General features: G+C 44.2%; 1 protein-coding gene and 1 long non-coding RNA gene across 4 annotated transcripts in view; one reads left to right on the top strand and one right to left on the bottom strand.

Annotated features, from left to right (window-relative positions):
• SYN3 (synapsin III) overlaps positions 1 to 13,212 on the top strand; it is a 187,534-nt gene that overhangs the window by 108,237 nt on the left and 66,085 nt on the right. The window lies entirely within an intron of this gene.
• Positions 7,636 to 13,212, bottom strand: part of LOC147653519 (uncharacterized) — a 65,960-nt gene continuing 60,383 nt past the window's right edge. Inside the window, exon 4 of the long non-coding RNA XR_015286364.1 lies at positions 7,636 to 7,894. This is a non-coding gene — a long non-coding RNA (uncharacterized LOC147653519). The remainder of the gene's footprint in view (positions 7,895 to 13,212) is intronic.

Genomic DNA, 13,212 nt, shown 5'->3' with positions numbered 1-13,212 from the left:
TATGGCCAATGGAGGGGGAAGGGGCGGGGGAAACCCTCTTCAATAGCCATGTAGGATGTCTGGGCAGGGATGTGAACCCAGAGTCCTCAGAGGCAGTAGAATAAGTGGGAGTTTAGCAAACAACCATTTTCTTCCTTTGACTAGTGTTCCTCAGAGACCTCAGCACTCCAGTTCTCATAGCTAATTTTAGCTATTTGTGGTTGGCCTGTTCCTAATGTTCCTTTCCTATCTCTCTCACACACACACACTGAACCTTGGGATACACTCTGTGGGCTGACAGATGACGTGAAAACCTCTAATCTGCAGGTCAAATATCAAAAAATGAAGTGGGATCATGAAACTGGAAACATAATTTGCTTTTTTTTCCAAATAAGGGAGATATATTCATATTAGAAGTTCTTAGCATACCAAGTTTATGAGGTTTTCTTAAATTATATGAGAGGAATGACTTATTCTTTAAAATTTTATGGTAACTACCAAAGATATTATCATCCCATGGACACTGCCTTTCCTATGCAGGCTATGACTGATATGCTTTCATTATTTTTTGGCACTACTCTTTGTTAGAAAAACCAAAACCACATTGTTCCAAACACTCCACCAATACATAGCAGACAGGATGTGTCCCTGCCAAAGGGCATCAAGTACATGCTAGAGAAGATTTAAAATGAACATAGTGGCAGTATGTAAATGTGCCGTACCAGGAGTGAAGGAGTTTGCGGCATGTGGCATTTGTGCTGCAGATATCACAGTCATGGAACTCTGAGTCTTACCTGCTTTACACCCCTGCAGTGAATTGATGTCAATGCTTTATCTGCCATGAAGTTTGCTGTTCGTGTTGTGATGAGTCTGAAGTCCAGAGGCACCACAGGGCACAAAAGAAAGGTAAAAATGTAGGGATGACTCCTCCCGTCTCAATCAAATTTTCCCAGAAACATGACCCACAGGTGGCTCTTTTTCTTCCTGTTAATTTCTCCTGGATTCCCTGTCTCCTGATCACCCCTCCTCTCCACATATAAATCTGTAGAGGAAGCTCTGCAGGTGCAAAGTGTGTGCCCTAAGTGATGGATGTGTGGGACTGTGGACAGTAAAAGGGAATATGGGCCCTTAGATGCTGACTCTGCTCTGTAAGAAAATTTAGTTCAAGGCCTGGAAATCTGGTCACTAACCTTATTTTGAGCTGATTGATTTAAAAAGTCTTAGAGCCAGGTGAGGAATCCTGAGAAGCTGATTAGGAGGAAGAAAAGGTAGTTATTATATCTCTCAAGGATAGAAAACCAGTATTCCTTGAGCTGTCAGAGGCCAGATTTACATTATTAATTAGGCAGACATCTCTGGTTTTGTGCTGGACCAGAAACAAAAGACTAACTAGGGTATCCTGGGAAAGACAGGCTGTAGCACCCTGTTCTGGCTGGCAGGAAGCAGTCTGCATATAAAACAGACCTCATGAGCTGCTTTCCTGGGAGCTCTGCTGGGTGCTGAAGGTCCCTTCATTTTTATGAAATGTTGGCAGCTTGTTTCACTTTCAGAGATAATTCCTGCCTAAACTGAAGGAATGAATGGGGGGAACCTCCCTCCCCACACCCCATCTACAGGTTGTCCTAATAATCCCTGAACAGATGGACGTGGTCATATGAGCCCTTGAAACTCTATCTGTTTTGGAGGAGTAGTGGGTGTGGTGCAGTGGCCATGGACAGATATATGTGTTGCCTTTCACAGAGAAGCTCACTGTCCTCCAAAGACTGAATATCAACAAAATCCTTCCTGTGGGGACTTCCAGTTCTGCCTGAGCCAGTTGTAAATTCCTTTGAGGCTAAGACTAAGAAAACTGGAATCCTGGGAGGGCTTTGGTACAGTCCCAAAACCATTTCCACTGAACCTTCCCAAAAATATGGTTTCTCTGACCCAGGAATGTGAGCTCTGTAACAATGCAAAGCTGAAGCCCTAGACCGCTGGAATTAACCAGTATTAGCTCATTCCATCTTTGTGCTCTGTCTGTCTCAGCTAATATGAAAATCATTTTCCCTCTGGGACACAGACTTGATTCCATTTTTGTGTAGCACCTGGCACGATGAGGATGTTGGTATTTGATTGAGGTGCCACCTCTATATAAACCAAAAAAAAATAAAATTTGTGGGACCCCTAATTTCTTCTTTGCTGCTTTGGAGTTGCTTATTTAGGAGTAAATAATCATAAAGCATCTGAAGTGAGCACAGCAGAGCTAACGGCTGCTTCAGCCAGGAAATGCCTGAGGAGCAGGGAAAACAGAGACTGGAGTATAAATTGCTGTAGTACAGTGGAACAGAAGACATGAGCTGGTACAGACTGGCTGAAGCAGGAGATATCAGAAAAGTTGTTATGCACAGAGAGCTCCTCCACTGGTCCCAACAAAGCTGGAACAAAGGTCCAGTCCTCCAAACCCAGGACAGCTGGCCATCCTGACCACTGGACCTACCAGCTGCCTCCTCACTTGCCAGACCTTCTGCTTTTGCCTTCTGTCCCTCACCATCTGTTTGTCCTTTTTATGGGAGAGGTCCCTTCCAGTTGTTACCCTCTGCATGAACCTGTTGAAATATTTGCCTCCCCTACCAGGACAAGTGTCCTTCGCATTTTTTGTGCTTCCTTTTTTTTTCTGTACAATTTTTTTTCTGTATGAACATTTTCAGTCTTCCCCTTTTAAACACAGAGGTTCTAGAGCAACGCAACACCTCTTAGAGCAAATGCATTCCCTAAAAGCCTTCCCCATGATGCTGAGGCCCCAAATGTCAGCACTCTTTCCTCCAAGGATACAGAATGTAATCCAGGCCTCCCTCCCTTGCCTGTGGTTTCTCTGTTGCAGTAAAGTCCCAGTCAGAAGACAGCCAGAATAGCCACCAGCATGCCAGGAAGGGCATGTCAAGGGTGGGAAGGAAGAGTGGCTGCACCACATTGTATTCCAGGCATGTTTAGTCAGCAGATGGTCCCTAAAGGACTGCTGGATGCTGGAGTATATTTAGGGCAGCTTCTTGAGCTCCTTGAGCTCACACTGAGAGAGATAAGGCAAAATCATGGAGATGCACCCAAATCCTAGGGACTGTCTTCCTTCACACTGCTTGTGATAAAGGTCTGAGCAGAGCAGAGGAAACTCAGATCCACATGACACCACTACACACACCAGGTTCTCTGCTCTTCCTACCTTCCAAAGTAGGAGGGTGGGAGTTCCAGTGAAAACTTTATCTGGAGTGGGGAAAAAGACAGATAAACAATAGCCAGGTGGTTTGCTGTGCTCACACTCTCCATCCTAAAGCAGCCCCACAGACTGACATGAATGATCTCAGCTTGTGCTCACATGAAATACACACAAACACAGAAGCAGGGAAGGCTGTCAGGCCTGTTCCCAGCTCTGGAGCAGCCCCTTGACAGGACTGGGCTGGTTGTTTTTTTCCTCCCCAGATGAGAGGCTGGTCAACACCACCCCTAACTCACCTCCACCCCCAAACAGCTGTTTTGCCAAAGGGTGGAGAAGCAGACCTCCTGACTGAGGGTGGAGCAGTTTTGAAGGAGAGGAAAGCAGTGACTTCATTTCTTATTAAGTAATAGCAGAGTAGGGTGTGCGTCACTCTGAAAAACAAGGCTTTGGGTGGGGGCAAAGGCTCTCTGCAGCATTTTATGCATGAAGCCTTCCCCTTTGTGGCAAATGAGCAGAGTACATCATTCTGAAGAGTGAATTTAGAAAAAAAAATATGTTAAGTAACTCATAATCTCATTTAAGGAGATCCAAGAAGAGCGTCAAGGTGAACGGGCTCATAAATGGTAAAAGTTGTTTGGGCCAGACCTTAGAGAACACTTTCCCCCAGCAAGGATGGAGAGAAACACAGGAATATATCAAGTCCCTGTGAAAAAAGCAGCACATGGGGGTCAGCTTTCATGGGGGGCAGATGGCACCGGGGTCTATGTACAAGTACCAGGGGGTGATGGCAGAGCAGACAAAGGTGTCCTTGTGATCACAGAGTTACCTGCAAGGGGACTGCTCACAGCCTCTTCTCACTCTGTGCAACTGTGCAAGTACCACAAGATCTGGTTGTATCTCCCCAAATAATCCTTTCTCTGCAGCTGACTCCTTCAGGGCTGTATGAACAGCCTCAGGCCAGTCTGTTGCATTCTCTCTGCCTGATTCAATTGGTTTCTGCCAGTCCTGACTGCTGCTGAAACAGTCTCAGTCTTGAGAGCAGTCTGGTATGTTAGACAACATGCCAGGCTGTTCTGAGCAACACAGGAGTAAAAACCAAGTCTTGGACTCCAAGGGCTTCAAATGTAACAAATACTGTCATACTGCTCTGAAAGCACAGTCACCAGAATGGCCATGAGAACAGAAGCTATTTCACAGATGGCTGTGGGCCAGCTGTAAAAAGCCTTCCCAAAGTCTCTATGCAATGCCTGTGGCATCATCAGAGCATACCTCTGGCCCCATTTGCAGTGGGGACATAACCAAAGCCACTTATTTCCTCTCCTAGGTGAAACTTGGAATACCTTGGCAGTGTCCTAGAGAGACATGGCAGTGTGGGGGCACACCTACCTCATTCCTCTGGCTAGCACAGGGAACTGCAGTGCAGTGCATCAGTGCTGGCATGTGCTTCACTTGCTGGGCATTTACCCAGGATTTTGCCTGGGCATGTTTGACCTTAGAAGTTCAAGCCGTTGGGTTTAGACCTGTGCTACCACTTATATTAGTTATTTTATATCCAGTTTCTACAAACCTTTGTGTACTGCAACCACACATGGTGAGCACGTCTGAGATGTAGTCAGGAATTCAGGCTTTGCTTGGAAATGGTGTAAAAATAACAGTATAAATGTACCCCTCCTGCCAGTCTGACTGATAACAGCAAGGGCAGTTCAGTTTTATTAATAAATAGAATTTTGTGTTCCAACTTTCAACCTGAGAATAATTAATTGAGTGTTCTGAGAGTTCTACTTCCTTGCTCACAAATCATAAATGGCTTAGCAGAACAGCACTGTTTTGGAAATAAGGAAGAAAAGGACAAAGGAACATAAACAAAATAACAGGCATCCACCAGCTCCCAAAATGATACTTGCCAAGGCCCTTTTTCACTGCTGCCTGACACAGCTGCTAGAGCAGACCATTGCTCCCCTGGTCTGGATACACTCCACTCACAGCTGACAGTTCAGGGACACTGCCACACACCTGCTGGGTAGCAAAGGCTTCCTCAAGCTGGAGCTGAGATAGGGCAGGAACCCCTGACCAGTCCCTCTCTGCTCGCTGCTTCTTGCAGCTATTCTAATTCCTTTAGCAGTTCCTCTTAAGTGGCTCCAGCTAAACATCTCCCACCACCTGCAGCTCCTGTTAAGCACTCCTGATCCTCACTGGGTTCTGGCTTTTTGTTGCTCAAAGACAACTTTGTCAACAGACTTTCCTGTCCTCTAGTTTGCTGTATTTTTGTCAGCCAAGACTGCAAACCATTACGTGAAGCTAAGGGTGGTCATCTATTATGGCACAGCTAGTCCCAGCTTTTCACACTTCGTCATCCTCATTATCCTCATTTTTATGATGATGATGTTGTTGTTTTCTTGCACAAGTCCTCCCATATGTGCTAGCATATGTTGATCAGTATTAGGCCCACCTCTAGGCTTTTTCAGCTCTTTTCTCTCCAACTGAGGCCAGTGGAACAATTCTGTCCCTATAGATCTCCATCTCTCTGCACCTCCTTGCTGGACAGCCAACAAAACAGAAAGGAAAGCGCAGGGTCTAAGTTAGTTCCTTGTGTCTTGCAGTCAGCCTGAGCCCCTCATTAAGATTCACCAAAAAATAGTAATTGTCTTATATAAGCCTCAGGACAATCCTCTGTTTGTAATAATTTAAGATCCTAATGTTCTACCTGTGCCGCAGACAAATGAATTCACAAAGGCTAAGCCATGCTGGAGAGTTTGTGAGTCCCAATGCTTCTCCACCCCTTCCCTGTTTTCTTAGAGCAGACACTATTCCCTTCTCAAACCAGGGAATTAGTAACACTAATGGGGGAATGTGTCACCTCTGCATGCTGAGCGTGACTCACAAAGTCAATACGGCCTTAGCAGCTGAGAGGAACAATGAGTTGTGTTCTCAGTTGAGCTTTTTTTGGCTACACCATCACTGGAGCCCAGAACAAGGGCAGTGATGTCATGGCCAAAGGCTTTAAGTGTAAGTATCATATACAACACTACAAGCTCTCTGTGATCTGTTACTTCCACGTTAACGTAACTTGGGGCATATATACACACAAATAGTTGCCAGAGCCAAGAGTAAGTCATTTGGAACAGATTCTTTTATTTCAGGCTTTTAACAAGAATGCTTGTCAGTCCCAGCAGGCTCATTCTGGGAAGGTAGTACCTAGCTCAGCATTGAGCTATATAATTTAGTCAAGACCTCAGCTAAAAAGACAGAAGTTTGGAATGTAGAAATGGGCAGACAAGAATCCTGCTAAAAACTAGCTTACATTTTTCTGACAATTAGCCATTGTTGCAAGTATTTTTATAAATAAATAAAGGGTAAGAAAAAGTTCTGAGGCAAAGAAGGAAATTACTCCCAGCCATTTTCAAGGAAATTACTTTGAAGCATTTCATGCACTTGTATTTGAACAAGACTTTTCTCCATTAGCCTCTGAGTGGAGTGGGGAATTGTTTCCTCCTTTCAGAAATGTGCTGTGTGTATTAAGTGGTCTGTCACAGGAGCCAGTGCAGGAGGGGATGTAGAGCTGAGCATACAGTGACATTGTAATCAGAGGCCAGTCCCTGGGTCACGCAGGCAAGCTCGAACTCGCAGTAACCTGCCTGGAGTGTGTGCTGATAAGCAGGGCTGTGGAGTTCAGAGGCTGTTAGCAAACATCCCCATGCCAGGAACCTCGCAGGGCTGGAGCCTGCACTGGGTCTGAGCAGCCCACAGCACTGTTAGAGCCCAGCTCAGCTCACCTGAGCTGCACATGGATGGGGCTGCAGGAGCTACTGCCTGCTTTCTGCAGCAACAGCTGTGCCAAGAGAGATAGCTCCCTGCTTTATAAAACTCTTTCCTAATGTATTGCCAGGTGTCTCAGGTGACAAGGCCTGCCTCTGTCCCGTGTTATGGGCCCCTTTCACCATTTGCTGGGTTAAGCCAGGATTCCTCTGCCCAGAAAAACAGGGGAAGCCCTGAGAATTCATAACACGAAATCTTATCTCAAGGGAAGAAACAGAGGCATGTGTGTAGAGGCTTGTTGAAGTACGCATTCCTCTAATAGTTTCCCAATGCTGAGTACCAGAGGGACAGTCACACACTTTGCTGCGTGTTCCCAACAGGCTGGAACCTTTATCTGCTGGGCAGGCTGGTGCTGGAGCCCTGCCAGTCTCCCTGGAGAGCAGCTGTGGCCCCCTTGCTTCTTGTGCCTCTGCACTGGGCAGCAGATTGGCGGAAGCTGGTGCAAAGCTGCCTGTCCGATTAAATTTGTTATTTTGCAAAAGGATTTAGCTTTGCTTGTTGGTTATTACTTAAGAAAAATCCTAAGCTGGTGCTTTAACCTGTTTTAAACCTTTCACAGGGTGAAAGAATCTGGCTCCTTTGCTTCCAAGTTGTAAACAAGGAGCAGAAAGCTAAGAGAGGGCAGAGAAAACAAAAATGTTTTAAAATACTTTTTTTCTTACATTCTTTTTTATTTTCCAATCAAAAATTTTGTTAAAATTTCCTGTACTAAAAGGCTGCCACATCAGAAGGATTGCTGAACTTTGCTCCTGAAAAAAATCTGACAACAGGTCATCAGCCACCATCTCAGACGTACTCCAGCTCCCACACATACCTGCTGTCTCTCCAGAGATGTGCTGGTAAGCCCATCCAGAAGGGTTTGTAGATTATAAAGATGATGAGAGATGTTCATATGTTTCATAACTTTTCCTATACAAAAAAAAAAAGCAAAGGAAGCCAAATCAAATAAACCACTTATTCCAAGAAAAGCTGTCTACATACAAGATTCACTCTGGCTTAATTGAGCTTGTAGCTGACTATTAGTTAAAACAAAACATTTTCAGTTGAGAAGGTTTCAGGTCAGCAGGGACTGGTCATCTGCAGGTGAAAATGACTGTATTGTCTGAGTACAAAAAGTACATTCAAATACTATTGTAGTTGCAAAGCCAGGAATTGACCATGGGAAGTGTCCATACAAGGGCTGACACTGAAGTTTTAATTTCCATTCTCTGAGCCATGCAATGTAGTTCATTTCTGTCACAGGATTTCTGCAATTAAAAAAATAAACATTTCAGACTTAGCTTTGTCCTGCTCAGTGGATGAGCTTAGATTAGTTCATAGGGTTTAAACAAAGTTCTGAGAGCAGAATGACTGAAACCCCTTTTGAGTTCATGGCATTCAGCAAGATATCATATCTAACTGTTTCAGAAACATCTGAACAACAAATTTGTTTTCGCAGCAGGATAATAAATATTATGTATTTTGTAAATGAGGCTGCCTGCTGAAAACGCAAAGTCAGAAGATTTGTGTACTTGATACGGAATGACAAAGACTTGGATTTTCAGTTTCTGCCATGCTGCAGCACTTTATATTCAAAGCACAAAGTCCAGGTGCATTTGCAAGTGTTCATTCCCTTTTGCAAGTCAGCTTTGGCTCAACCATTCAAGGGCTCTGTCTGCAATGCCAACTTCAATAACTTCCACCCTGGTCAGCAGAGCCCTTCCCTTCCCACGCTGGCCCTACAGTGAATCTCACAACACACACACTTTCAGTTGGGAGCCTGTTCTGCAAATAGGACCAGGGAATCAATTCATAATAAAAATAACCCCTCTTGGCCTCAGAGCACAGTCTGGGACTGGAGGCTATGTCAGCCATGCAGAAAGCAATGAACAGCCTTGTCACAATCACCCATGGGGAATCTGGCTAACTTGCCCAGCATTGCACTGGATGACAGGAGCACTGGCCAGCTCTGCAGGGCAGCAGTCCATCCCTTCAGTCCCATGATGATTCTTTCTCCTTCTGCAGTCTCTTTTCTCTGCTGACCACTGCCATCTATGTCCCACGATGCATGAGGCAGGAGTACTGCAGAGAGCCCTTGTGAGACTTTCACAGCCATAGGTAGCTAGCAGGTGATGCTCAAATATTGCCCAGGTAACTTTCATCCTGGATTTCCTAGGTTTCTGAGCACTTGACTCCACAACCATTACAAATTTTTTATGTAGGCATTTTGTAGGAAGTATGCAGCACATGTAGATGTTGTTCTTAGGGACGTGGTTTAGTGATGGACTTGGCAGTGTTAGGTTAATGTCTGGACTTGATCTTAGAGGTCTTCTCCCACCTAAACCAATTCCATGATTCTATATGTCCTCACTTAAAGTAACCTGAAGCATAAAAAGAATGAGTAAGGGAGGAGATGTGTGTCTGGACAATGCTGAGGACCAGAACCAATGCTTTCCCTTTAAACTAGATTGTTTGGAGATAAAGGAGTTTGGAGGGATTACCAGCAAAGTTTCCCTACTCTCAGAACCTGGTTGTTGCTGTAAACTGCAGAGCTGAACTACCTTTTGGTTCCTTGCGGAAAAGCTGCCACGTGCAAAGTGTTATTTTCTCTTGGAAGCAAGATGGATAATGTGATGTTCAGCACAGACTCCTTCCTAACCCAGGACTCCTGCAAATATGTCAGTGTCTCTGTTGGACACACAGAGCATGCATGACAGGCTTTGCTTCACATCACTGCCTAGCAAAATCCTTTTTTTGATCCCTCATTGGGAGAAATACAGAGAAGAAGTGGCAGTTCCTCTGCAAATATTGCCATCACTAGGATGGCCTGTCTAGCTCCTCTCTAGTGGGACCCACTCCCAGACATCAGCTGGAGAAGTCTCAAGGCCTTTCTGACATCTTCATAACACATGGGACATCCTCATGTCTCCTGCTTCCTTTCCTTTTACCATTTCAGCAAAGGATGGGACAACAGTGTGAGCCACTTCACTTATACTCTTGTGAACTATCCATTATTCCCCCAGATCATTATATCAGCTTTCAGTTTTTATCAGTTTAAACACAACAATCTGTGTTACTGAAATGGCACAGAGCCAACTACTGAAGGGCTAAGACCTGTCACAGGAATAGCTGTTGTGAAGTTCACTAGCATAACAAACAAACTTCAGCTGAGTCTTCCTTAAAATATCTTTTGTTTCTTTCATTGCACCTGATCCAAGCTCCTGATTCTCAGTTTTTAGGCTGAGAATATCTGTGCCTTCCTGTTCCCAGTACTACCCCAATCTACCATTATTTTCTTAGAAGTTCCTTCTGAGGCTTACCCTTTTCTCTTTGTGCTGTGCTGCTTCCTTCTCTCCTATTCCAGAGCCTATGGGACAGACTCAGACACAGTAAACTAGCTACCCTGACAGTCTCATCCAGCAGAAAGTCACTGTGGGGCACACTGTACTGAGGCAAAGTGACAGCAGCTCGCTTCCCGCCTTCTGGAAAATTATCAGCAGTTCACAGAGAGGATGCACAACTAAAATAATTTAGCAACATGCCAATCCCACTTATTCTGAGCCATGTCACTTCTTCAAAAAATAATCTTATTGGGTGGCAACTGCATCATTAAAGGCATATTATCCTGCATGAAAGATTTTTCATACTTTTTCTACCTGAAACAGGCAGCTCTTATTTCCCATACAATTGCAGTTTTCTCATTTTCTTTCCAGAGGCTCTTTAAAAGCTGTGACCAACAGTTTTCCACAGTTTGACGTGCCATGCCCACGGCTCAGATTTTCTTGTTATTATATCTGTCATTACAGTCTGCAAGATATTGAAAGGCAAGCTTGATACTTGGGTTTTCTGTAATGACCTCCCTGTAGATATTTCCATGTTAATAACCATAAAGAGAATACTGCAAATAGCAGGAATAATGGTAACTATAAGGTGAGTGGTAAAATTACTCATGAAATCAGCCTTAAATTTGAACAAAATGTAGTAATATCCCTTCTTGAGAAGCCAGAAGTACTCTCCTCTTGCAGGATGAAAGGAGCTAAGGAATGTGCTGGCTGGCACTGAATCCCTGTCCTCCTGGGCCCTTAATGGGTTTCCTGCTCCTGAAGATTCAAAGAGCAATTACAGTCTCCGGCAGAAATGCAGCAAATGGAAAACACACTCTCTAGCTTTCATTAAAATGCCAAGAAAATAAGTAACCCAAAGATGGAGGACTCAAAGTCACCTCATTGCAGCAGCTGACTGAGCTGAAGGGAATTTTCCCTCTCTTCATCCCCAAGGCCAGAGGTAGTCCCTGGCATGTGAAGGGGGTGGTGGGAACCCAGTTTTCAGACCTGTCTCCCTGAGGAGGCTCATGTTAGTGGAGAGAGATGATATCAGACAGCTGCAAACTGCCTCTGGGCTCCAGCTCCTTCACTTCTTTGTTGGGGGTTTGGTTCTGTGCCTTTGAATTGGCTTTTGGAGAGGAACAAAAGCAAGGTCAGGGCAGCTTCCTTCACTGCAGCAAGTCATCATATATGTGGGGAGAGTCTTTTCCCTGAGAAGAGGTTACTTGCTTGGTATTCAATAAACTCTGCCATGCAGGGCAAACTGAATAAGCCTGTCTGAAGTGAAAAGCCTTCCAAGTTGTTTTGCATCATGTTTCAGTGCCACCTCAGATTACTTGAGATTAAATCCTATCATGGGTGGCAGGGAGAAATATCTAGCAAGTCTGAGCATCAACAATAATACCAACTTTGTGCTCAAACAAGGGTGCTCAGTATCCAGTGACAGTACAAGTAGGTCACCCAGCCAGCTTAGCAACAGGAGGAACTCCTCCATTAGGACTTAATTCTGGCACTGTTAAATTGTACCACACTCATCTGGGATGTAGCTCAGACCTGCAGTTCCTCAGGTGTAGAGAGGAAACCGTATCCTCATAATTAGACAGTTGTGATGAAATAATTGCTAAGGATTTCTTTGGTCATCTTATATTACAAATTGATGCTTCCTCTAGTTTTCCTTACTGTCTACAGAAGAAGAAGGAATCCATTCTCTCCTAACCATATGGATGTGTTAATTCCCCTTAACCTAGCAGGAACCAAGGAGGAATTGAATGCTAAAGAGGACTGGTAAGGAACAACTGAATTAATAAAAGGCCCCCTTATAACAGTTCTGACCGGGATGTGTGAGATTGTCTTAATCCCCATTAACCTCCTGCTAACAAATATGGACTACAGGCGGAGAGCCTGGATATGAAATATCCGAATCCAGCCAGACACATTTGGAGAGTGAATGGGTTTTTCAGCCCCATCTTTTCACACCAGGAAGAAGGACTTGCAGTCAAAACAAAATTAAAAATTAATGTATTTAATTTGTTCACCTTTTGAAACTCTTTAAGTCTATTGGGCTGGGGAAATAAGTCTGCTGTAATTTTTTCTAGAAGAAGATGTTTCGAGTTTGATGTTTGAGAACATGTTTGGACAACTTGAGGTGAAAGTAATCTTTTCTCACTGGAGTCTGTTTGGTCTGTAGAGATTAGCTGGCAGTATCAGCCAGCTTCACTATCACTAGGCTTCATCCCTTCTCCTTAAACTGCACAATCTAAATTTCAACTTTTGTAGGTAAGGAAAGAAGCAATATGGGAAGAATGGGAAAGCAACAATTTTGAAACTTCCAGCCTAACAGAGCCACACTATCTTCCATAAATGCCTAATTCCTGTTTGAACACAGTCTTTCTTTTATCAAGCCCATATTGTTAAAGACAGTCTTTTTGGAGAAGCTCTCTGAATGAATTTAGGAAACAATACCCACAGTGCTGCTTTAGCAATGCTTAGCAATGGTAAAGCTCTGCTACCTCCTCAGCTCTTCAGTGCCAAGGTTGGAACAAAGGACTTCTAGGTGGGTTTAAAGTCAGCTGGACCACAAGACTGAGAAGGTAGTGATGATCAAAGGCTTAGCATCTGCTTATACCTAGTAATAAATGGTGTGCACAAGAGGTTGAGCCTGTGGTCCATATACTTCAACAACAACCTGGATAACAGATGTGAACCCTCATCATATCATTGAAAGATGCAAAATTATGACAACTGACACAACAAATGACATCGTCAACCAAGAGGCACCTCAAAGACATAAGGATTGTAGCAATAGAAACCTCATGATGTTCAGCAGAGAGAAATGCAAAGTTCTTCACCTGAGCTGGAATGATTCCCTGCATCCCTACATGCTGGGAGGGAACTGGCTAAGATACTGAAAGTCAGGAGGTGACA

Source organism: Cyanistes caeruleus, chromosome 4, assembly GCF_971803275.1.
Source record: "Cyanistes caeruleus chromosome 4, bCyaCae1.hap1.1, whole genome shotgun sequence".
NCBI lineage: Eukaryota > Metazoa > Chordata > Aves > Passeriformes > Paridae > Cyanistes > Cyanistes caeruleus.
This window is presented reverse-complemented; position numbering and strand designations above follow the sequence as displayed.